The sequence below is a fragment of the Myotis brandtii genome, unplaced genomic scaffold (genome assembly GCF_000412655.1).
Source record: "Myotis brandtii unplaced genomic scaffold, ASM41265v1 scaffold724, whole genome shotgun sequence".
Lineage (NCBI taxonomy): Eukaryota > Metazoa > Chordata > Mammalia > Chiroptera > Vespertilionidae > Myotis > Myotis brandtii.
This window is the reverse complement of record NW_005370857.1, coordinates 301,118-325,434: the sequence shown is the minus strand read 5'-3', so window position 1 is coordinate 325,434 and position 24,317 is coordinate 301,118. Positions and strand designations below refer to the sequence as shown.

The window sequence follows — 24,317 nt, the reverse complement described above, 5'->3', positions numbered from 1 at the left end:
ATCTACAAATACCATGCAGAAGCACAATTTTGATTCTTAAACAGATTCTTGTCAAGAATTTACATTTGCCTTATGGGGAGCTGGAGGAAAGTTACCAGAAGTGTCCAACAAGTTCTAGTGACCAAACTCACAATCTCTCCATGCCTGTACTAATTGAAAAATCAAATATCTGTTTTTAATAACGACCTCCCATAAATAGTTCCTGGCTTGAGTCAGATTTCCAGTGTGCCTTCTCTCAAGGGTGGGGGGAGAGGCAAACTCTCTCATATTGTTCTCAAATGCCAAAGGCAGTTCTTTGGCTCAGAGACTGTTCCCAAATTGATGACTGCCATTCCTCTTGCCACCTCCACCCCCCTCGCCCACCTACTGCCATCCAATTCTGTCAGCTCTGGCAGCAGGGGGGTGAGCTTTTACCTCCAAAAGGGAGAAAAAAGGGAAGAAATAGAACTTTAAAATGCTTCCTAGTTAGGGTCCCCTTGCAATAGAAGGAGCCATAGAGAACCCGAGGTTGTTCTGCGCAGAAACAGAGCTTCAATTGAGGACGTGCCAAAGAGCCAGCCGGGGCCACTGCCATAGCCAGGTGTGCACGAGAGCACCCACAGAGCTCTGCATCACCGCCACTCTTCCCCACAGACTCACAGGACCTGAACACGCAGACCCATGTGCACGCAAAAGTTATTTCCGAGCCAGAAACAGGCTCAGACCCACATGCTGAGATCAATACACAAACCACAAAGGAAATGCTCACAGAATGAAAGCCCGGTATATAAATAGCCTATGTTTCGTTCAATGTTACTGCGAGAAAGAGAATAAATTACTGAGAGAAAAACCGAAGTTGGGAAGGAAAAATTAAGTGTCTGAGTCAGGAAAAAGGGCTTGACCCCAGAAGTAACCCCGGGCAGAACTAAAATTTTGTGTAAAATGGAGTTTGTTGTATAAAGGGATGCAAGGAAAGATAAGGAATGGAAATGTGAGGCTGTTTCATTATAATCCTAATACCTAACGGAAGCGGATTCCGGTGGGAACCAGACTGAAATTGTTGTGAATCTGTGAAAACATCCATGTGTAGGTCTTTGCCGTAGAAAGTGAAGCTATGTATTTTCCATCGGGGCAGTTTTAGTCTCTGTCATGGGGAGGATTGCTTTGGCGGGCCTTTGATTCATGCAGGCGGAGGACAAGTTCCTTCCCATTCTTTTGGGAAAGCCTGAGTCCCCAGAAGAAACCCAGTGTAAAAATTTCAGACTTGACATGTTGAGTGTCTATTTAATAGTGGAAATTGGCTGCATGAACAGAACTATATGTACAGAGGTAAAATTGTGGCTTTGTTTTGTTTTTTCTCCCCACGCTGGATGAGAACTGATCAATCTTTGAGATTCTGGTTTGTTCTTGAGACATCACACTTGCATTGTCCAGACTTCTGCTCCCGGGAGATAGAAGCTGGACTATTAGGAGGGCAGTGAAGTCCTATTCACACACACCCCTCCCCCCTCCCCCAATCCCACTCCCCTCCTGGCAGCTGGACCCCACAGAGGCCTGACTTGAGCCTGAAGTATCCAGATTTGGAGCAATGCACTACCAGTTACTGCATTGTATTGCCAGGGACACAGTGGACAGCCACACTGTGAAATCTCCGCAGGAGGAAAATGGATTCTCAAGGCAGTTATCCTGGGAGAAGTAATCCAGATGTTTTTTAAAAATGCCTTAACATCGGGCGGGGAACTTGGGTCTGGACTCGCAAGCATGTAGAGCAATGGTTCTCAACCTTCTGGCCCTTTAAATACAGTTCCTCCTGTTGTGACCCAACCATAAAAATTATTTTCGTTGCTACTTCATAACTGTAATGTTGCTACTGTTATGAATCATAATGTAAATATCTGATATGCAGGATGGTCTTAGGCGACCCCTGTGAAAGGGTCGTTCAACCGCCAAGGGGGTCGCGACCCACAGGTTGAGAACCGCTGATGTAGAGGCTTGAGGCAGTCCCTATGGTGTGGGGGAGCTGGAGGTGAGTCCAGAATCAACAGAACAAGAGACTTCGAAGCTCCGTTTAGGTCTGAGGCTCCATGAGACCATCCACCTCCGGCAACAGCTACACGCTATTGTCCGGGGGTTGTCTGTTTATCCTCAGGGCCTCAGTATGTTCTTCTGAACGGAGCCTCATGGTGGCTGTCCTGAAGGGAGCAAGGGAGACACAGGAAGAGGACAGAGTGGTGGCCACCCACCGAGGACGGGACAGGCACCACCCAAGTCCTCTCCATGGCGCCAGAGTCAGCAATGGGGCAGGATGAGGGCACCAGAGTGAGAAAACTAAGAGCCCTCTTAGAGAATACCCAGCAGGCAGGACCCTGCAAATTCCTCAGAATCAATGAAATGTGTTCTGAAGGGGAATTCTTTCTAGCAATTTGCCTACTGAGGTTCCTTGCCATAATAATTTAAGATGAAAAAAGAAAATGTAATCTGCTTTTTTTTTTTTTTTTAATCACAGGCTGGTGGAGGTTTGGATTATTCCAACATAATGCTCCCAGAATGAAAGCCCCGGTATATAAATAGCCTATTTACTGAAGTTACTAGTACTAGACCCTGTTGTAAAAACCGCTAGTTCTCACCACTCCTGGCCCTCCTTTCCTTCTAGGGATCCAAACACTTTACTTCCAGCCCCGTACTTGAGTGCCCATGAGCAGAAGTGATACCTGAGGTGCTAATTGTTTATGTCAAGGCAGCTAAGGGCTGGGCGCCATCGCCAGGCTTTCTTCTCCTTTGCGGCTGAAGATCACACGTTGCGAGGAAATGGCAGAATCAAAAGCAGGTGGCGACCTGGATCCTGAGTCAATAGAGAGAGGAGGGTGTTCCACACCCCCTCACCCCCACCCACCCCTCCAGACTTGTGTCAGACTTTGTGTGAGCAAAAACATGCTTTTGTTGTATTAAACCAATTAGATTCCAGGTTTGTTACGGCAGCAGCGTCTAGCTAGCCTGTCCTAACAAATGCCGACCCATTTTACAGACAGAGAAGTAAGGTATATAAAGCGTGAGGTTAGAAAGCGTAAGACGCTTGTCCAAGGTCACAGAATCTACTACTGTGGGAGAGAAAAGATTCAAAGTCAGGCTCTTCTAACTCCAGAATCTGAGGTCTTTTTTAAAAAATCCTCACCGGAGGATGGCTGGAGTCTCTCTCTCTCTCACTCTCTCTCTCTCTCTCTCTCTCTCTCTTAATATATATAAATTTTTTTTAGAGAAAGAGGAAGGGAGAGAGAGAAACATTGATGTGAAACAGAAACATTGACTGGTTGCCTCCTGTACACACGCCACTCAGTGATCAAACCCACAACCTTTTGGTGTACAGGACAATGTTCCAACCATCTGAGCCACCAGCCAGGGCCAGAATCTGAGCTCTTAATTTTGTCTATCACTATCATCATCATCATCATTACAGTCATCATCTATCAAACACTGATTCTCTGCACGTAAATGCTGATTCTACAAACACAGTTCTGGAAATTATGAACTAAGGCACAAAAAGAAAGGATGAACTCCAAATTTCTTAATCACTAAGAGTTGAAATATAAACAAAACATTCTTAAATCATTATATATATATAATGCTATTTTCATTATATTTTTTCCTGGTCCTCTAAGAACTTCCAAGTATAATCTATAGTTGGAATGAACAAGTCAGGCATAAAATTGAACATAGAATATGATTCAAAGATGTAAATGTAATCATTAATATGTAATCTTTTTACATATGTATGTAGAAAAAAAAAGACTTGAAAGAAATACATAAAATAGTAATTTATTCATCCCACGAATACTTACTGAGTTTGTGCCAAGTACTTTTTTGTGCAGAAAAAGGGCCTACATAAGACAGACAATATCTCTGCCTCTTGACAGCTTACATCCTAGTATTATTTCTTGGGGGGGGGAAAAGGAAGCCATTGGGGAATTTTTATTTTCTTCTGCGTATTTTCCTATTTTTCAATTTTTAAAGACCTTACTTCCTTGTCTGTAAAATGGGTTTGCATTTATTAGAATAGACTAGCTAGAGTATGTTGCTGTAACAAATAAACCCTGGAATCTAACTGGTTTAGCACAACGAAAGAGCATTTTTGCTCACATGAAGTCTCATAGTATACTGTTTATATACCATCAGAAATTTTTTGAATCTACATTCCCAACTGAATCCCACCATACAAACATGATCCAGTTCTTTCAAAATCTTTAGAAGAATATTAGTCAGAATTGAGAGCATGCCTCTTAAAGACACCTGGTAAGGGGAGGAAATTATGACTGGAATTATTACATTTTATAATTTTTAAGTTACTGGTTTCTTCCAATAAAATTGGCAAAGAGATGACAACAAAAATTGAGTTGAATGACAAGATAATTTAATATCATGCCTCACAGACAATAACAGCAACCAGTAATTATATTTTCTGAACCAAAATATGAACATGTAAGTTATGACTGTAGGATTATCTATGGAGACAACAGAATGTAGCATTTGAAATTGAAATGTATGGCTGCCATATCCAGAATGATCATCAAATATTTATGAATCCAGCTCTAGTCATTCTATTAGCAATAAACTAATAAAACAAGATTCTTAACTTCACTTAAGATAAACAGCCCCTCTTTCTCTTCTTGCCATGTGCAAATCACAACATGTCAGCTGCTTGTGTTTCCTCAATTTGCAAACATAAGAGCAGAACACTAAGACTAGGTGAGAACTACGGAGCTCTCTGCCTCCCTCCCCCTCTCCCTAGCTGTTATATCCTCTATCATTTCTATAGACATGTAATTTTCCCCAAGCAAAGTCTCCACTCAAACCACAGGCATCAAAGGGCTGTCACTTCTCACCTCAGTACCTAACTGACCCATCTTATCCAGGATCTAAAGAATTCTTGTTTTTCTCTCTCTTTCACTTTTTTTTTTTTTTTGGCAGGGGGAGGAGAGGGGGCTGTGTAAAAAATCCTGGTTATTTTTATAACTTTAGATGAACACTAATCAATCAGTTGTAGGCAAAAGAAGTGAGGTGGGGGGGGGGGATTTTATAGGCTGGACTAATCAATCAGTTGTAGGCAAAAGAAGTGAGGTGGGAGGGGGAAGATAAGAAATTTTATAGGCTGTATGATTGAGCTAAAAGGGATATTTAGGTTTATCGATTCCAAAGTCATCATTTTACACAAGAGAAGTCAGGGTCCCTGAAGTTATCCAAAATCCAGCCCTGATTCCTCATCGGCAAGTGTATGAGCTATGGGAACAGGGACTTTATCTTCTTCACCAGGTGTGCCTGCCTGGAACACTGTGAAGTGAGTGGACTGATGTGCAGTGAATAAATGCCATCTCAGAAGTGGAAACGATGTGCCAAAGGTTCTGACTGCGGACACAGGCAGGGGTGGAGCTGATCCCTGCAGGGAGTGGGCCTTCGGTGGGACCCAGGATCTGGAGCGTGACATACTCAGTAGGGTTGAGTCGGAGCTGGGAAACAGGAGTAGAACTGGCTGCGGAGACTGGGAGAATGCAGACAGGCAGAGCAGTGTCTGCCTACACAAGGACACACCACTGGCATCAGGGTGTCCTTCCCAGAGGCAACAGGACAGGAAACTTAACAGGAGGACCTCAGGTCAAGCAGAATCAGGAGAATCGGGAAAGAAGGCAAGCCTCAGCCAGGGCAAGGGAGGAATCTTCTTCACCAGGTGTGCCTGCCTGGAACACTGTGAAGTGAGTGGACTGATGTGCAGTGAATAAATGCCATCTCAGAAGTGGAAACGATGTGCCAAAGGTTCTGACTGCGGACACAGGCAGGGGTGGAGCTGATCCCTGCAGGGAGTGGGCCTTCGGTGGGACCCAGGATCTGGAGCGTGACATACTCAGTAGGGTTGAGTCGGAGCTGGGAAACAGGAGTAGAACTGGCTGCAGAGACTGGGAGAATGGAGACAGGCAGAGCACAGTGTCACAAGAGACAGTGGCCAGCACAAGGACACACCACTGGCGTCAGGGTGTCCTTCCCAGAGGCAACAGGACAGGAAACTTAACAGGAGGACCTCAGGTCAAGCAGAATCAGGAGAATCGGGAAAGAAGGCAAGCCTCAGCCAGGGCAAGGGAGGAGACCATAGTCCTAGAGAAACCAGGGTAGAGGCATTAACAAGACATAGTAGGTGCTCAATAAATAACTGTCTAATGTATGAATAAATGACTACTGATTGGCAGTTAAATGGAAGTTCAAGGTTCCCCTCATTACCTGTGGGCCATTTTCCCACCTACCCATCCCTACCACCCCCAAATAAAACCCTATAGCAGCAGTAAAATACAGGGACACTCTAGCAGAGCAGAGGAGCCCACCCAGCCTGAGAAGGTCCAGCCCCATAAGCAGTCCCACAGGGCAGCTGGGGGAAGAGAGAGTCCTAGGTGCTTTGTCAAGCCCCTTCTCCCCATTTGCAACACTTGGGCTTCTGGAGGACCAAAGAAAGGACTGGCGTGCTAATGAACATCTTTAAGGCCATGAAACACTTTATGCTAATAACACTGAGATGTTCTACACACCACAGAGACTCTGACTTAAAAACCAGAGTTGTGGGGAGGGAGGAGGGAAAGACCAAGCCAGGGCAAGGGAGGAGACCATAGTCCTAGAGAAACCAGGGTAGAGGCATTATCAAGACATAGTAGGTGCTCAATAAATAACTGTCTAATGTATGAATAAAAACCGGAGTGGGGGGAGGGAGGAGGGAGAGACCGTAGTAGCATTTAAAGACCGGGCAGTCAGAAGTCCTAAGTTCCAGAGACAATTTTATACAGCTAACTGGATCTCTTGGCCCCAGTTTCTTCAGCTGTAAAATGAGCAAGATAATAGTAGAAGATCCCTAATCTACTTTTGTTTTAATCATATTTTTGTTCCTATCTAAGGCCTAAAATGAGGCATCTCTGAGTCTATAATAATTGAATCTCATGCCAAATAACTGGCTAATGCTCCTCCTACTCTTTCTTTGGAAAAACAACCCACCTGTACACAGAAGCCAAAGTCTACTTCTGTGAGAGCTGGAAGCTACAGATAAAGATCTCCTTTACTGATACAAGAAGCAATCATCACTATCCGCTCTCTGTTCCTTCGTTTCCAGTCCAAAGTCTCCACCACGACACTGGGCTACAGAAGTCATTGTATGTCCTTGAATGTCATAACAATGACATTTTCTGCAGACACGATTAGAGCCTGTCAGACATCCTGGTTATTGCAGCAGCTTTCTCCTACCGGAAAGTTAACTCTCTGAGAACAGGACCTAGTCCATTCACTGGAGCATCTCTCAGAGCACCTGGCAGGCTGCCTTGCACTTGGTGGGGCCTGCAAACATCTGCTGGGTATTTTTTCATACATTTTCATCAGATGTGTTCCTATACGTACATGGCTGTCTCTCTCCTGCTTTAATAATTGGTTTAGAATTTCCTTGCGTACAGATAATGACTCATCCTTCCATTAAAGACCCCCTTATATATACCGAATCATTATGTTGCACACCAACAACTAATATAATGTTGTATGTTGATTAAATTTCAATAAAAAAGACCTGCTAGCTGTTTTGTATCACTGTACACCTTTTGAAAGTACATAAAGGGAAAAAGTAAGTCAAGCCAGAATGTAGCAACTTGTGCTTGCTAAGGGTAAAATGCTAAATATTTTAGGCTTTGTGGGCCATAGAGTCTCTGTTGCAACTACCTAACTCTGCAGTGTACTCGTGTTTCAATAAAACTTTATTTACAAAAACAGCCAGTGGCCATATTGACCTATGGATTGTAGTTTTCCAATCCCTGAATTAAATCTCAGAACATAAAAAACAAGAACAATTTTTACCACTTTGCCAATCTCAATGAGAAACATTTGATCCTATACAGACTCTAAAGGAGCAAATTAATAAAATAGACAATAATAACATGATAATAACAATTTTAAAAAACCAAGGCAATAACTCTGTTTATTGATTATGGCTAGACACTAGCCAATCACTTAACTATATTAAATACTATATACATATGACTGACTATGGATTTAAATATGTAACCACAAAAAATCTATCAATATGTTTCAAAACCATAAATCCTGTCACAATAACATTCAGACTAAAACTCTGGCTATTTCTAAAACCTATGCCTAGAACAAACCTCCCCTCGCCTGTTCCAGAAAGAACTCCTGGGCAATAAACTCTGGGTGAAACCAAGGGAAGAAGTAGGCAAATAATTACGAAAAATTGTGGGTAGTGACCGCCCATCACTCCCATAACACAATCAGTACAGAAATAAGAGAGAAATCAGTTTTCACGTTCTCCACAAAGGTGTAAAAAGGGGTCTTGGTTCACACACTTTGCTCTATGAAGAGGGGAAAAGAAAGGCCTAATATTTATCACTACCTTCTTTGGCTATCACTTAGAACAAAGAGTCGGAAGTTCCTCTTCACTCACCAGCCATCCGAGGACTCTGACGCTGGCACTGGGCACCTGTCCTGGTTCCTGCAGCTTCTGCAAAAGAGATCCCTCCACCCCAGTCTCATCCTTCCCGGACAGCTGGTACCTCGCAGGCTCCTGTGCGCACCCACCAGACACAAACTACACAGTATCCGCCTGGAAGTGGGGTGCTGTGCTCAAGCGTAATCGCCGCAAACCCTCCCCATAAGGTTCCTAAATAATAAACCGAGTTAAACTCGAGTGGTCTGACTCCCGGGAAAAGGAGAAAGAAAAAGATAGGGTGCCTCTGCCAACAGATAACAAAGGCTGCAAGCTGATCCCCAGGAACTTGGAGTCAGTTTAAATGGCACCAGGATACTCACAGATCCAGACACACTCCGGCGCTAGACACTGGCCCGGAAAGTGGATTAGCTGGGCAGATGGCATTAGACGGAGCCGGGATCCCCGGGACAGTCTGCCAGCTACTGTTGGAGGGCCCACCACCTGGATTTAGGACCCCCGCAAGGACCCCATGGCCTTTCCGGACCCAGCTGCCCTGCCCCCAAGGAGTCCATGGGGGAGCACACCCCCCTCACTCCCACCCCCGCAGACACACACATCAAGGGGATGGTTCCAGCGGTTCTCAACCTGTGGGTCGCGACCCTTTTGGGTGTCGAACGACCCTTTCACAGGGGTCGCCTAAGACCATCAGAAAACACATATATAATTACATATTGTTTTTGTAATGAATCACTATGCTTTAATTACGTTCAATTTGTAACAATGAAATTGGGGGTCACCACAACATGAGGAACTGTATTAAAGGGTCGCGGCATTAAGAAGGTTGAGAACCACTGGTTTAGTCCCTCACTGGCAAAAGAAAGAGGGGAAGTGGGAGGAGGGGAGTCAAGAAAACCTAGAGAGAAACAGGGTGTAAGGTCTGAGCCAGTTTATACCACAAGGCAAGGCTGAGAGAATGTTTCCCAAATTCGCTTTCCATCCTCTTTAACAAGAATTTGGTCTTTCCCTCTTTCAGGTTCTCAGTCCTCGGTGAACAGAGGACCTGGGCTGGCAGGGTGACACTAAGAGGTCACAGATAAGGCAGAGGTCCCTGTGCCACCACCTTCACGAGCAACCCAACTCCTGAGCTAAAGCAATGACATCAGCATCTTACAACAGCTCTGGTAGCAAATCCCACCAGCTCCTACAGAGCAGCCCCAAATGAAAGGCAGGTAAATAAGAAAAGGACATCAGGGCAGCCAGTCCCACTGAAATGGGGCAATCAATGATTCTCTTACAATATTCTTTAAAAGAAAAGGAAGAGGAGAAGTTGTTTCCAAAAAGGAAATCTAAATTGGAAATTGTCAGTGAGAAGCAACAAAACAACAGCAGCAAAACAACAACAAAACCCTAATCCAGAATCCCAGAAGACAAGAAGATAGAGTATGTGAGGGAGGTGGGGAGACACAGTTGGCCAGGGACGGAGAGAGCACGGGCCACCTCAGGGCGCTTCCGTGTCTGCCCTCCCACCAGAAACACTCCAGGTGGAGGATGGGGGGTCCAGCCCCTGCCCCCTCTGGCTCCCCCAGACCTCCCTGGACAGGCCCGAACTTCCACTGCTCGCCCCTATGACGAGAATATAACAAAAATGATCCCCATCTCTGGGTCCTGCACCGTGTCTTTTCAAACATCAGCAGACACAGGTAAGAAGGGCAGAGTCAGAGTCCGCTGGGCAACCAGCCCAGGATTTCCCCCCTGAGCTGACTGGAATCATTCAGTGGCCGAAGCGCAGGAAGGAATATCGACTTTACCCTTTTCCTCTGGGGCTGTCCCCATGTGACCCCCACCCCCTCTCTCTCTCACCTCAGGGCACCTGCCTCAAACAATGTCCCTAGTGTTGTCATTCACCTCATGGATAATTGATAGCATGTCAAGCTGATGCTAAGAAAAGAACAAGGTGGTGAGATGTGTGCCTGCTATAAATAGACCCACGACATGACCAGCATTTGCCAACTTTGGAGCAGAGAAAGGCGGAGGCAGACACAGCCGCTTCCCCCTGGGTCCTGGGAGAGCTGGCTCCACCCCACCCCAGCAGCCACAGCCTGTGGAGGGGCTGCGATCACCAACAGAGGGCTGCGGAGGTCATGCTGCTCCTCATTGCAGCAAAATGAAACATCGCAGGGGCAGGAACTTTAGGCTTCTCTGACAGAGGCAGCAGAAAATCTCAAACAACACATGCTTTGAAACATTTGCTTCCTTCCTCCCATATTGTCTTTTTTAGATGTTAGGCAATTCATTCCTGTAGTTTGCTCTCGTGGACAGTTCTGGTTCTAAGCTTTTGTATACATGCACTCACCCAGGTAAACAAATATGCAGTTGGCACCTGGGCCGACTGTAAATGCGATACATGTTAGATGCTGCAGATACCAAGAGGAAAAATTTTAAAAAGGGGGGCCTCCAGCCTCATGAGGCATTAATCAAAAAGCCTTTAGCTACAAGTAGCAAAAACCAACTCAAAATAGAAAGGAACGTAAATGGAAAAATTACTCGGATGCGAGGCCTTTCTCAAACCTCCCACTACAAGTATGCCACCAAACGAGGGAGCCAGTCCAGAGCAGAGATTAGATTCAGGCTGTTGCCTTCCCACCCATATGGCCTCAAGATGGTTGCCTTTAATTTGAAGGGGGAGAGAGGGTCAGAAAACAGAGGCAAGTGAGCAAAACTTTTCAGGCTTAAAATTACTTCTATGTCTAAATTGAGATCTTTGGCTTGGCTGCTCATAGATGGAACAAACTGGAAACAAATTAAAATGAACGCTCTTAATTCTCTGAGGGCATTAAGTTGCTGAATAAACAAGCCCAGTCTAGAAACTTCTGTCATTGCCCCTTCCCCAAAGTAACCTGCTTGCCCAACCCTCCACCAGCAAGGAGGCTGTGACAGCTGGGCAGGCCTTGGGAACATCACCCTCACCTACGCCCACTTCAGATGTGTCCCAGAGAATAGCTGGAAAGGGGAAAGGGGAACAGAAGCTGCAGGTAAACAGGACCCACTGCCATCTTTGTAAGGAATGATTACATTTCAGGATCACAAAAATGGACTAACACTCCCAGTGGTTCTCAACCTGTGGGTCGCGACCCCTTTGGTGGTCGAACAACCCTTTCACAGGGGTCGCCTAAGACCATCCTGCGTATCAGATATTTACATTACGATTCATAACAGTAGCAACATTACAATTATGAAGTAGCAACGAAAATAATTTTTATGGTTGGGTCACAACATGAGGAACTGTATTTAAAGGGCCAGAAGGTTGAGAACCACTGCCTAAGCATTGGTGTCTACAAGCAAAGCAGCCAACTAGAAAACACTGGAAACTGGAAGAAAGAGGCTTGGGTCCGTGGTCCAGTTCCTAAAAGGTGACTGAGAAAGCCCCTCGACCTTGCAGAAGGAGGTCAATCATGGAAGGGTCTTAGGAGAGATATATTTGGAGCCAGACATTCACCAAGCACATCAGTTAAACTAATTAAGTTCGTCCTCAACAATAACAGACAGAAGAATCGGAGCTTTGGATGCAATAGAACCGCCGGTGCACGCGCATCACCCACAAACCTGTTTCCTGCAGAGGCCTTACTAACCAAGCAGAGAGGAGAGCTCTCCCCTGCTCCCAAGCAGAGCATCTAATCAATAATCCAGACAGGAGATAATATGCCAAGAACCGCTGGGCCCTCCCAGCCAAGCATGACCTCAGGGGCGCCTGGTTATCAGGCTCTAAGTCCACGCCTAGGAAATGATGGAAACAGACCCTTGGCCACACAGCCCTTTGCTCATTCATTTGTAAGCCACACTAATAATCCCATGATGCAAACACAGGGTAAAAAAATCATTCAGGAACCGTCAGGAAGGTTATTTTTGAAAGACATAAGGGAAATGATTATAATGATTTATTAAAATCTCACAATGTGAGAAAGTAAGATTGGCAAACAAAATCCAATTAAGGAATTCACCAAACAAAAAGGAGTCACACTCCTCCAGCCTGAGGCTGACAAAGAAGCCATTCAGTAAAGAGCTTTATATGCTAAACGGGACTGTGTGAACCTAGTTATTTTCCATGCAGTGCTGTTCTTAAAAGAGCTATTTAGCTTCAATCATCTCCAGAATCTAAGAGACTAAGTGTTTACACTTGTGCAGTTTTTTTATTTAAATTCCAATTTTAAAATGAACTTGCCTCAGAGACTACATTGAATGGATTTAAGAGTTGCTTAATATACTGTTTGTTCAAAGGGCTAACGCCTCAACATCTTTTCCTTCCCTCCTCTTAATTTCTCCTCCCCTCTTCCCTCCTCCTCTTATCCCCCCTCCTTTATCTTCCCCTTCCTAATACCTAACCCCTGTAAGTTTCTCCTCCTCTCATCCAGTTATGTCTACCTACCTTCTTTGTCTCTCAGCCATATGGGCTCCATATATTTTGTATGTGTTTCTGCATATATAACCTGTTTGTTTATTTGTTTTTTAAATATTTCCCTTTTTATTTTTGTTTCTTCTATGGGGTTTATCAATAAACATTCTCCAAGATCTCAAAAACAAAGAAAGGAAAGTTGTCCTCTGACTCTTCACACCTTTCCTGGGTGCCCACACTCCCCTGCGCTCCATTGAACGCTGCCTTCACTTTACGGGACATCCCCAGGTTCCCCTCCCTTTCCAGGGAAACCTCGCGCCAAGTCCACAGTTCTGTTCCAAGGCCAAGGCTCTAGTGACATTTCCCAGTCCCTTCTACAGCTACCTCGGCTGGTCGCCACATCCTCTCCATTACCTCAGTTTCCTCCTTTGGTTTCCTGAGTTACTCATTCCTGATTTTTCTATCCCCTCTTCCTCTCAGGCTCCCCTTCTTCCCTCAGTAACTGCTGGTGTCCCCTCTTCTCCACTTGATTTCCCTAGAAGTCACCCAGTTTCACGCTCTCTCTACTTCCCAATGGGGAGGAGTCCCAACATTTCATCTCTGCCTGAGACCTCCCTCTGATGGACGAGCCAGAAGTGAACAGCTCACATTCAAAATGTCCAAAGCTGTACCCATGTCCCTCCACACCTGTCCCCCAACCTGTACTTCCTACGAGAACAAAACATTCAAGTCAGGACCTGGAAATCAGCTTACTACACTACTCGTCATTCCTCTCACAGCCACTCACTATAGCCACCTGTCCTTCCCCACCCTCCGCTGCTACCAGGCCAGTTCAGGACATCCCCCTCCCACCTGGATCTTCCTGCTTCCAGTGAGGTGAGACAAGTTGCTACCGCCTTACCATGTATTAGTGGTTCCACGCCAACAACAAAGTAAATCTAAGCCTTTTGATATGTACCTATCCCACATTTCCCCTCCTACCTTCTAGCTATCCCAAATTATTTGTAGTCTTCCAAATGCATAAAGCCATTCCAAACTTTCCTATTCTCTTTTTTAGAAGGGATGTGTGTGTAAGGGAGGGGTGCATACCCTGTCTTTTTTGACTGGGTAACTCTTTAAGATATATTTCAATTGTTATCTGTTCCATGAAGCCTTTGTTATGGACTGAATGTTTGTGCCCCCTCAAAATTCATATGTTGAAGCCCTAGCCCCCAGTGTGACTGTATTTGGAGAAAGGACCCTTAAGGAAGTAGCTAAGGTTAAATGAGGTCATAAGGGTGGGGCCTTAATCCCATAGGATTAGCGTCCTTATAAGAAGAGATTCATTCTCTCTCTCTCTCTCTCTCTCTCTCTCTCTCTCCCTCTCCCTCCCTCCTTCCCTCCCTCCCACAAACATGTGCATGCATGCATTTACTGGGAAAAGGCCATGTGAGGACATATCAGAAAGGTGGCTGTCTGCAAGGCAGGAAGAGAGCTCTTATCAGAAACCAAAACCTACTGAAACCTACTGAAACCTCTAGAACTGCGAGCAAATAAGTATCTGTTGTTTAAGCCACCCGGCCTGTGGTATTTAGTTATGGCCACCCTAGCAGACTCATGTACCTTCCTTAATCCCCCTCCTCTCACCCTAGAGAGACTCCGTCATTCTTTCCTATAGCGTGTACAACTAACCATTACAGCATCCACCATCCTGTAATACTTCATGTTTTTATGTCTTTCTCACCTTCAAACTCTAAACTCCTAAAAGAAACAGGTCTTCCCATTTTTTGTGCTCTTTTGGTTTAGCACAGTATCTACCCAGAATAAGTGTTCCATAAATGCTTGTGATGTGAATTAATAAAGTAGTAAATGAAATGAGTTAAACTGAGCTCTTTGTTTCATTTGAGTTTACACGTGGTTGTTCAGGGTATAGGTGTGTTGGGGGGGTGGATTATAAGTGCATGTATGTCTATACAATGACAGGGGTTATTTGCAAGGGGTGATAGTGCAAGTAAATCAATGTGTTCACACCCTATTGTAGAACCATTTCTCCATCCCCTCCCCACATCCTCCTGCATTCTCCTCATGCAGCTCTCACACAGAAAGGATCACCTTATACCATTTTATACCTGTGTCTCATCTTCCTTTGTTTTCCCTCCACTTGAGGCAGTTGGCCAGTTACCTCCCGCAGCACGACGTTCTATTTCCCTTGGCCGGAGCTGACAGTGTGAAGCCAGACTGAAGTCACTGGCTCAGGACATCTCACTAAACCAATGAAATCTCAATGTAGAGCCTGTTCCCCAGGCGCTGGGAACTCTCTTCAACACTGCTGGACAGACCTACCTGTTTATGAACTATAACATAGCTGAGAAGAACAAGATGACGGCATCCACCTGGCAGAAGTTGGGGTGTTGTTTTTTAATTTTAAAAAAAGAAGTTTTAAGCTTATAGTGAACTGGAAAATCATGCTTCCTTTTTCCAGCTTGGAAGCAGATCTTCCCTGCACCCTGGGGAAATCAGTCCTCCGTATGCTTTCTCTTTTCCTGGCTATTTATGACAGCTTGGAACAAAGAGCTCTAGTCCTGTAAGTTTTGTTTTAACTTTTTTTGTGTGTGTGCAAATGAACCTTCTTTTCCCAATAGCTTAGGTTTTACATGCTAATTTGGAGGGAAAGAGATGTGGAAATGGATGTGAATCCACTTTACCGCCTCCTCCCCAATCAAAACTGCAAAAATCTCAGAAATGACACCCGTGCCCCCTACACCGATAGCGCCAACATGGTCCTAAGAGCCTGTGGGGGAGCATGGGGCTCAGATCTCCCTGAGGTTCACTGCACCTCAGGCTGTGGCCCAAGTAAACGCAGCTCCAACATGTCTTTCTGCAGGGAGAAGCTTGAAGGGAGGCAGTCTGGTTAGAAAACGAGAAAGAGAGTGGGCTCTCAAAGCCATGTTAGCAAAGCACTTGACATTAGACTGAGAGAAAGTCTGCTATATCCCTCCCCAACAGTGCTGCCGACACTATTATGGGTGAGATCACACTGAGTGTGATGGGAAGATACTTAAGCCAAACGCATCGTGTGTTTGTAATCATGACAATTTCTTACACTTCCCATTCAGGTGCTTTGAGTTTACTCAGCAAGGAACCACTGAATTCACATATTTTTTATAGTATCTACATTCTAAATTGATAGTGATTCTCAAGCAGCTATAGAAGTGGTTCACAATATAATATAGAAAGGGCAAAAGACTTCCAAGAAATGCTTAGTTAATCACAGGTCTGAGGTGGGTGAAGAGGCATCTACATTCTAAATTGATAGTGATTCTCAAGCAGCTACAGAAGTGGTTCACAATATAATATAGAAAGGGCAAAACTCTTCCAAGAAATGCTTAGTTAATCATAGGCCTGAGGTGGGTGAAGAGGCTGCACATACACACACACACACACACACACACACACACACACACACACACTGAGCATCCTCAGAAAATTGTTTTGACAGGCTCATGTCTCATTGTTCAGAAGTGAAAATGTGATACCCTAAGGAACTGAAAAACAAAAAGCCAAGGCTGTTGTGCCGTCCCTGCTACCCCAGTGGAAGTAAGAAAAACTGAGAACATGTGTGCCTGGTCCTGGTTGGGTGGCTCAGTTGTTGGAGCAGGGTCCCTTACACCAAAAGGTTGTAAGGGTTCAGTCCCCAGTTGGGGCTCATACAGGAGGCAACCAATCAATGTTTCTCTCTCACATCTATGCCTCTCTCTCTCTCTCTCTCAAAATCAATAAAAACGTATCTCGGGTGAGGATCATACAAAGAAGAGCCTGTGTGCCTGGAAAACACAAGGGTAGACTGACTCCCCACTCCTCTTCTCTACCTCCCATCAGGAACCTGCTCAGTCCTCAGGGTTACTCCCTTTCTTTGAATCAGCTGGACCCACTGCACCTGCTCTCCCTGTGGCCTCTTTCCCTTCTGGTCCCTGTAGATGACTATGGTGATTTCTAAACAGCCTAGAGCCCCGAGGGAAGAAGTGGCATTTTTCAAAAACTCTGGGCTTACACCCAGCCAACTCATTCCACCTCCCTCCTCCCCAAATCCTGAGTGCCTCTGCCAGTAGCCCGTCGTCATGGTTACTCTAATCTTTATCTGCTCGGCTTGTTAAACAAGCTGACTTCTTCCAAGCCACCTCCTGGTTGCCCCCACCTCCATGTCCTTCATTGCCTCCCCTCCCCACCCTCATGCCTGTCCTTTCCTGGGGATGAACGGACTGCAGTAATCACTTCCCATCCCACCCTCTGGTCTAGCAGATCCTCTCAGGAGGATTTTCTTTATGTTCCTAAATGGAAAAGTACCACTCATGACAGAAACAACCAGTGGTTAGAAATGAAGGTTCTACACAAGAAGAGGAAAAAAGAGGCAGAAGGGTAAGTCCAATGAGAACTGTTTTGGCAAAAAGAAATCAGTGTCTAGAAAAGTTACGGGACAGGCCTACGGAGGTCGGCTAATGCCACTCCACCCAGTGAGCTACTCTCCCAATAAGACCTGAGTCCTAGTCTATAGCGACCAGCCCTCTTCTCCTGTTGACATGCTCACACCACAGTCCTCATTCCTCCAACTTAGAAGGTGACATTCCCTCCTCTGGTCCTGGCAATGCCCTTCAGGCTGCTCTGGATTCTATTACCTCTGCCTCCTTAGGGATCTTTTCTACAGCCTTATTGAGGTATAATTGACACACAAAAATTGTATATATTTAAAGTACAACTCAATGTATTGATATACATATATATTGTGAAATAATCACCAAGATAGGCTAATTAACATACGGATATGCTCAAATAGTTAGTTTTTTTCCTTCCTCCCTCCCTTCCTTACTTTTTTGTAGTAAGAACACTAATTCAATCAAAATTTCCTCAGTCTCCTGAATCATCAACCAATTTCTTTCAGCTGACTCTTTCCCTTCAAGCATGTAAATGCAATTTCCCATCTTAAAACAAAATCCACTTTTAACCCCACATTACCCTCTAGGTAATGCCCGCTCATCTTCCTCTTTGGAAAGTCGCCTCCCCGTCCTGTGGCTATTTCCTGGTTGCATTCAACCTGCAGCTGTAGATGCCCTCCAGTACCGCGCACAGCCAGGTTACTCATAACTTCCCTGTTATTCTATTCCGTGCACACCTTTTTCCCTTTTACCTGTCCTACCCGCTAACAAGTGGTGATTAACAGACAGGAATCTGACATTCTTTCACTTATGCTCAATTCTTGGCCCTGACATTTAACAGCTGAGGGATTTCAGCCACGTTATTAAAGCTCTCTATTGCCTCAGTTTCCTCCTGTTTCAATGAGGTCGTAACAGTACCTACCTCATCAGGTTATTGTGATGGTTAAATGAGGCAACACATGTAAAACAACGAGAGCAGTGCCTCCTCAAAGGAAGTCACATGAAAATCACTAGTGACATTCTATCATCCAGCAGCAGGGAACAGACAAGTGAGCAAGGCATGTAACATTTCTGTTCCAGTTCCCAGTCATTGACAGCCATTGTAAACTGGCTTTCCATGTTGTCTCACAACCAGTCCGCACTGCTCCTGCTCATGAGACCATTATAAAGGGTGCTCCCTGAATATGGAATACCCTTTCCCCAACATTGATTACACAGACAATTCCTCCTCACTCTTCAAAACTATTCAAATATCACCTTCTCCATGAGGTCTTGGTTGGCTCAGCAGTAGCCCCCAAACACTACCTAGCCCAAGCCTTCATGAGGTCATTTCCTCTGTGCTCCTCCAGTGTCCTGGGCTCACCTCCATCAGAGCACTGCTACAGAATACCATCTGCTCCCTGTTCTCCCTCCTATAGCTTGTGCATTTCCTAATCCTAGTACCTAGTCCAATTCCTGGCAACCAGAAAACTTCACATTACTGGGTGAGTAACCAAGATGTCCCAATAGGATTTATTTCCATTCTCTCAACCATTCAGAGCTGTTTGAAACATCATCTCATCCAAAGCAGTCATCACCTAACTTCAGATCACCTAACAGTTTTGGTTTCCATGTTCTATTCATCCTCATCTAAGTTATGATGAGTCATAACTAGGGGGCCAATGACAGAGTCCACATGAGAAATCTGTCAGCACACCTGTGAAGTACTAACTGTAAGGACCCTGGAGAAGTCATCCAAATGGAGATGATACTATCTGACTGTTCTTTTGTTCATATTTATTGATCTTGTCCAGGAAGCTTTAGGTGTGAAGTATGACCAGACACAGACATTGTCAAATGTCTTCCTGAAACCCAGATATACCATGACCGCTGTATTTACTCTCCTTGGGCTTTGCAACTTGCAATTTTCTGAAAACAATTCATGCTACTTGGACAAGGCATGCTCAGTGAGCCAGTGTTTGCATTTAGGGATCACCCCTTTCCTATCCAAGTACTTACAAATTGATTGTTTCATGCATGACCTGTTCAAGAATAGTTTATGGAAATGACATCAAACTCTCTCATCTATAGTCCTCCTATTTTTGAAAATATTTTAAATAGAAAGTTGGCCTATCTCAGTTTTCCAGTTCCTATCCCATTCATTATCCATGAGTCTCCAAAGATTCCAAATAGTAATTCAATAGCTTCTCTCTGTTACCTAGAATGTAATTCATCATCCAGGACAAAAGTCTTGAATCACGTAGCTCAGGCTGGTGTTTGCTTACATCTCTCTCATCAGGAGAGAATTTAAGAAAAAGGACTAGGACTAGCTTTTTTCTATCGTTATTGGAAGTTGGGGTATATCCTAAAGTATCATTTTCTTTAAAAACTTAGGTCAATCAATCAACCATTGATTTTTTCCAAGCAGAGTGCTATAACCATGTGTCAGTATGCACAGGCACCCGTGCACGCACGCACACACACACACAGACACACACACACACACACACACACACACACACGCGCGCGCGCAGTCAGAAAGACCAACCTTCATCACACTAGTGGTGTCTCACCCTTAGGCAAGACTATTACCCTCTCTAAGCCTCAATTTCTTCATTTTCAAAGTAAGGAGAACAGTAAAGCCATCTTTCAGGAAAGATTTAAGATGAGTTAATACAAAGGCGCCTAACAATGGTGCCTGCTACTGCCACTGTCACTAGGCTTTCTGTCAAGCCATATGAGTAATATTTAGCGTGTCATTCCTGATAAGAAAGGCTCCAGAATAATGTCAGGGGTCAAATGGCAGAAAGAATTAAACCAATCAAGCACTACAATGCAGAACTTCCCCTCAAGAACTGCTGAAAACTACTGATCCATAGATCTTCCTGTCTTTACACATTTGATGTGAGCTTCGGCTGGATGCCTGAAAGAGCAAAGAAAGCCCAGTGCATCACTGGATAGCAACTATGCTCTGTAGAAAACGAAGCAAAGAAAGACCAACAAGACAACCTAGAAGAGACGTCAACATTGGCAGTAGACCTGTTAGGATCAGACATTGCTAAGAGCCCTCAGATACAGCCTGGAAGGCAGGAGTTTAAAGAACAGTGAACTGTGCATAGTGCCCAGATTAGCAGGTGAATCCTGCTGCACTCTGTTCTTATTTCATCAGGTACCATCACCTCCACTATGCACTCCCCAAACACTGTCCACCTGTACCTGAAGACATTCTAAGGAACACCACATTCTAAGGAATATCTGTGAGGGAAATGCTTAAATCTTCCTTCGCTTTCAATCCCTTTTGTGATGTTTGCTTCCTGTTTCAGTTTTCAGATGCTGAAATGTAGATTAGCTCTCATTCAGGTGCCCAGGGCTTCAATGACCCCAGTTCTTCATGAGCCAGAGTCAGGCTGGGTCAGTTAAAGTGCGAGACATAGGAAGGGACATCAGTCCTCACAGGAGCCAACTTGTCAGCCAGTAAGTACCCGGATGACCCTTGGTCCTTAAACCTTTCTCCATGTCTGTGGCTGCTGAGGCATATTCAGGCTCCAACAAAATACCACTTTCTCTTGGCCTTCTAAAAATAGGAACTATATTATGATTAGTCTGGGAATTTTGCTTTGCCTTTCATGGGGAATTGGTTTTTCTTCTGCAAATTTAACCTTTTCCTCTAATTTCCTTTCACACTCCTTTCTTAACATAAAACCGTCTGTCTGAAAAGCTAGAACCTATAGGTTCTTAGGTCCAGTGTCACCCATTCTCATAGTGCAGCCTCTTCTTTCCTAAGAGGAGTCACTTCCACACGTGGAAATGAAAAGCAAGAGAGGACCACTGAGGATCTCCTTAATGTGAGTCCCCGGATGTGGGAAAGCCCACCTTTCACAAGGTCCACTGTCTGGTTCTTGAGCACAGTAGTGACCTCAGTGGTCACTGGGAGAGAAGGTGGAAGGGAGAGAAGTGGTCTTCATGGGCCTGCTTGGATGTTTACTTTCCTCTCAAAACAAAACAAGGTGCCTACCCATCAAAGAGGGACTGCTCTTCCACGTGTGAACTGCTAGCACAACAGGCCATGCCTGTCTGCTCCCGGTCCCCAAAAAGGCCTCCAACCTTCCTGGAGTAATTTCAGGTCTCTTGTAATGATGATAAAGGCATGCTGCAACCTCTCGCGGGAGAGTAGTCTGAGCCTGAGAACCTGAGCTCTAAGTAAGTGACAGGTTGTCTGACTGCTTTGGCATTTGGTGTTTGCAAATCATCCTAACCTTTATTTTAAGCCTCTAAAGGTGCCAAGTGATGGCTCCAGGGTTGACTTTGATAAGATCTTATCACGGATTCAGCAAATATTTAATGAAAGTGTTTTGCTGCTCATCCCAGACATGAATGGTGTCCCTCTAGAACAGATCATGCTTCTCAACATGCCCTTCCCCTACTCTGACTACGTAAGTGCAGAGCAGCACCCTGGGTGTCAGTGTTTTTAAGATGCTCCCTGAAGCACATGGAGTTATTATCCAGGTGAACAGACTCAGACACTTTAACTTCACCTCATAATTCAGAAGGAACGTTCTGCCCTCTTTTTGCTAGATATACACATCTGAAAGAATTTGGGGAGGCTTTCTGCTTAACTTGTTTCATGTACCTCAATAGGCATCACTTGTAGCATTGATTAATAATGATCTTCAAGTTCATCTATATCATTTCTACCCAAAACAGAAATCCACTCCCTAATAAAAATTCATCTGAGCCCTGCTTATATCCCTCCCAAAGCAGGTGGTGTACCACCCAAGGGGCAGTTTCCTCCACTAGTGCCCACTGCCCAGATGGCCTTTCCTCCTGGTCTGCCTGGGGTGCCTGCAACAGTCCCATTTCACACCTGTTGTCCTGGTGTATTTAATAAGCCTCCCCTTCAGTTTAATATCCTGATTTGGAAGATATCAGACAGGGTGACCATATAATTTAGCTACAGCACAGGATAAACTTTAAATTCCTGTCTTGAGATGAAGCGATGCTCACACTCTCATCCCCACCCCCACCTCTCCAGTCTCAGCATCCAGTGCTTCCTACCAGGGACCCCCTATTCCCACCCCACAGAAACCCTCTCCCTGCCCCATCTCACACATGGGGCAACTGAGGCACAGACAGGAACTTGCCTAAAGCTTTGCAGCTACTAAGCAATAAACGGTTTTCCACTGAAATACACCCAGTTCCAGTAATGGTTTCTCCTGAGATATTGCTTCCAGACCCTCTGGGTCTTTACTAACAGCTTTTCTCCGGCAAACTCTTATTTGTTCTATCAAAGAAAAGGTACACCAGCAAACACAGGCTCTAGGTGTGTCTGACCACGGAGGAGGTGCTACTTCCTGGGATCAATACATTACAGTTCCATTAATACAGTTTTTGTTGTCTCATCAGGTTTAGCAACTTATATTGAGCTTTTAGTCAAATGAAACCTAAATGTCTTTTCTCTACCAGATCTACTGACAGTAGATTTTTTCTCCCATCATCACCATTGATTTCTTTAACTCCCAAATAAGATTTTACATTTATCTCTTTGAAATGTCCCCTTGTTATTTTTAACCCAGCCTTCCAGCACACCGCGATCATTTTGAGACGTATTTTTCTCATCGATTACATTGGCCATTCTTTCCAGCCTTGTGTCTGTTACAAATTTGATGAGCACGCCTCTTGTGTCTTCTTCCAACCTGCTGGCAAAGCCACTGCCCAGGGCAAATCCAGCATGGCTGGCCCTGGAAAGTATTATGTTAAGCGAAATAAGCCAGTCAGAGAAAGACAAGTATCACATGACCTCACTTATATGTGGAATCTAATGAACAAAATAACTGATGAACAAAATAGATCCAGAGACATAGAAGCATGCAACAGACTGACATATTTCAGAGGGAAGGGGGTAGAAGTGGGAAGAGATTAACCAATGAACTTCTATGCATATATGCATAGCCCATGGACAGACAATAGTGCAGGGAAGGCCCGGGGAGGGGACAGGAGCAGGGTGGATCAATAGGCGGGGAGATAAAAGGGGACATCTGTAATACTTTCAACAATAAAGATAAATTTTTTAAAAACTCAAACCCATTTCACTGGTGACATTCCTCGTCTCACCTGTGCCATCATTGTCTTCCAATGAGCATTCCTACAGGAAGCACTCCCTGGTCAGAGTTTAGAGCCACCCCATGTCCACCCTCCCCAATGAGATGCCAACACAGGAATCTTCCTAGAAATGATGAAGCTGAATCACACCACTGACTAAACAATTCAGCCAAGTGGCCCTCAGGCCTGGTCTGACTGTGAGGATAGGCAGAGCGGGACACTGAGGTTTCTAGGAAGGCCCTGAAGCCCCAAAGCAGCCCAGACTTCCACTGGCTAAGAAGAGAAAATTCCCTGTGGGAGTTTCACCCCCAAAGCCTTACCCATGTTCCCAGGAGACGTTACACTTACACCTTAAGCTGATATCAGACAATTGAGCCTGAGTGAGATCCAGAAGGGTGTTCAGAGAACACCGCTGAAAGGAAAAGGCGGAGAGAAGCCTGGTTGAAAGTGAGTTTGCCTGAAGGTCAGATCTAGTTTCTGAAACCCGACTCTGTTCCTTTCATTTGGAGATGAAGAGGGGAAGAGAAAAGAGCTAAGGGATCATTCAGGACTGAGCCTCCCAGAGAAAAGGAAGAACCGTATACCTCAGAAATGCTGCTCAAGGAGGAAGAAAAGCGAACCAGCCTGTTGTTCTGAATCAATTCCTGTGGGTTTCTCCAGCCTAACGGGAAAAAGCAGCAAACGCCAGGAAACGAATTTTTCCAACGGTGATGTAATCAGGCTTCCATTAAATATGGCAGATCCTTCCTAAACTGCAGTGTAAGGAGAGTGATTACATTTAAAAAGGAAAATTCCCCAAGGACAGAGGGAAAAGGAGAGGGGAGGACGGCAAGAAAGAAACGTCAACAGTCTTCTAGAAGATGGAGATTTTGTTGAATACACAATTCATTACTGACCTATTCGGACAAAGGAAACGAAAACCCTCAAATAGCACAGCCAAGGAAAGGCAGGCTGTAGTGTAGGCCCTTGTACTGTAGGCCCTTCGAAAGGCCAGCATTGGAAGCAGTGA

General features: G+C 44.9%; 1 protein-coding gene across 1 annotated transcript in view; it reads right to left on the bottom strand.

Moving 5' to 3' along the window:
* DGKI (diacylglycerol kinase, iota) overlaps nucleotides 1–23,678 on the bottom strand; it is a 325,776-nt gene extending 302,098 nt beyond the window's left edge. Inside the window, exon 1 of the mRNA XM_014530144.1 lies at nucleotides 23,629–23,678. The gene's annotated coding sequence lies outside the window, so the exon portion shown is untranslated. The remainder of the gene's footprint in view (nucleotides 1–23,628) is intronic.
* Nucleotides 23,679–24,317: the final 639 nt, after the last annotated feature.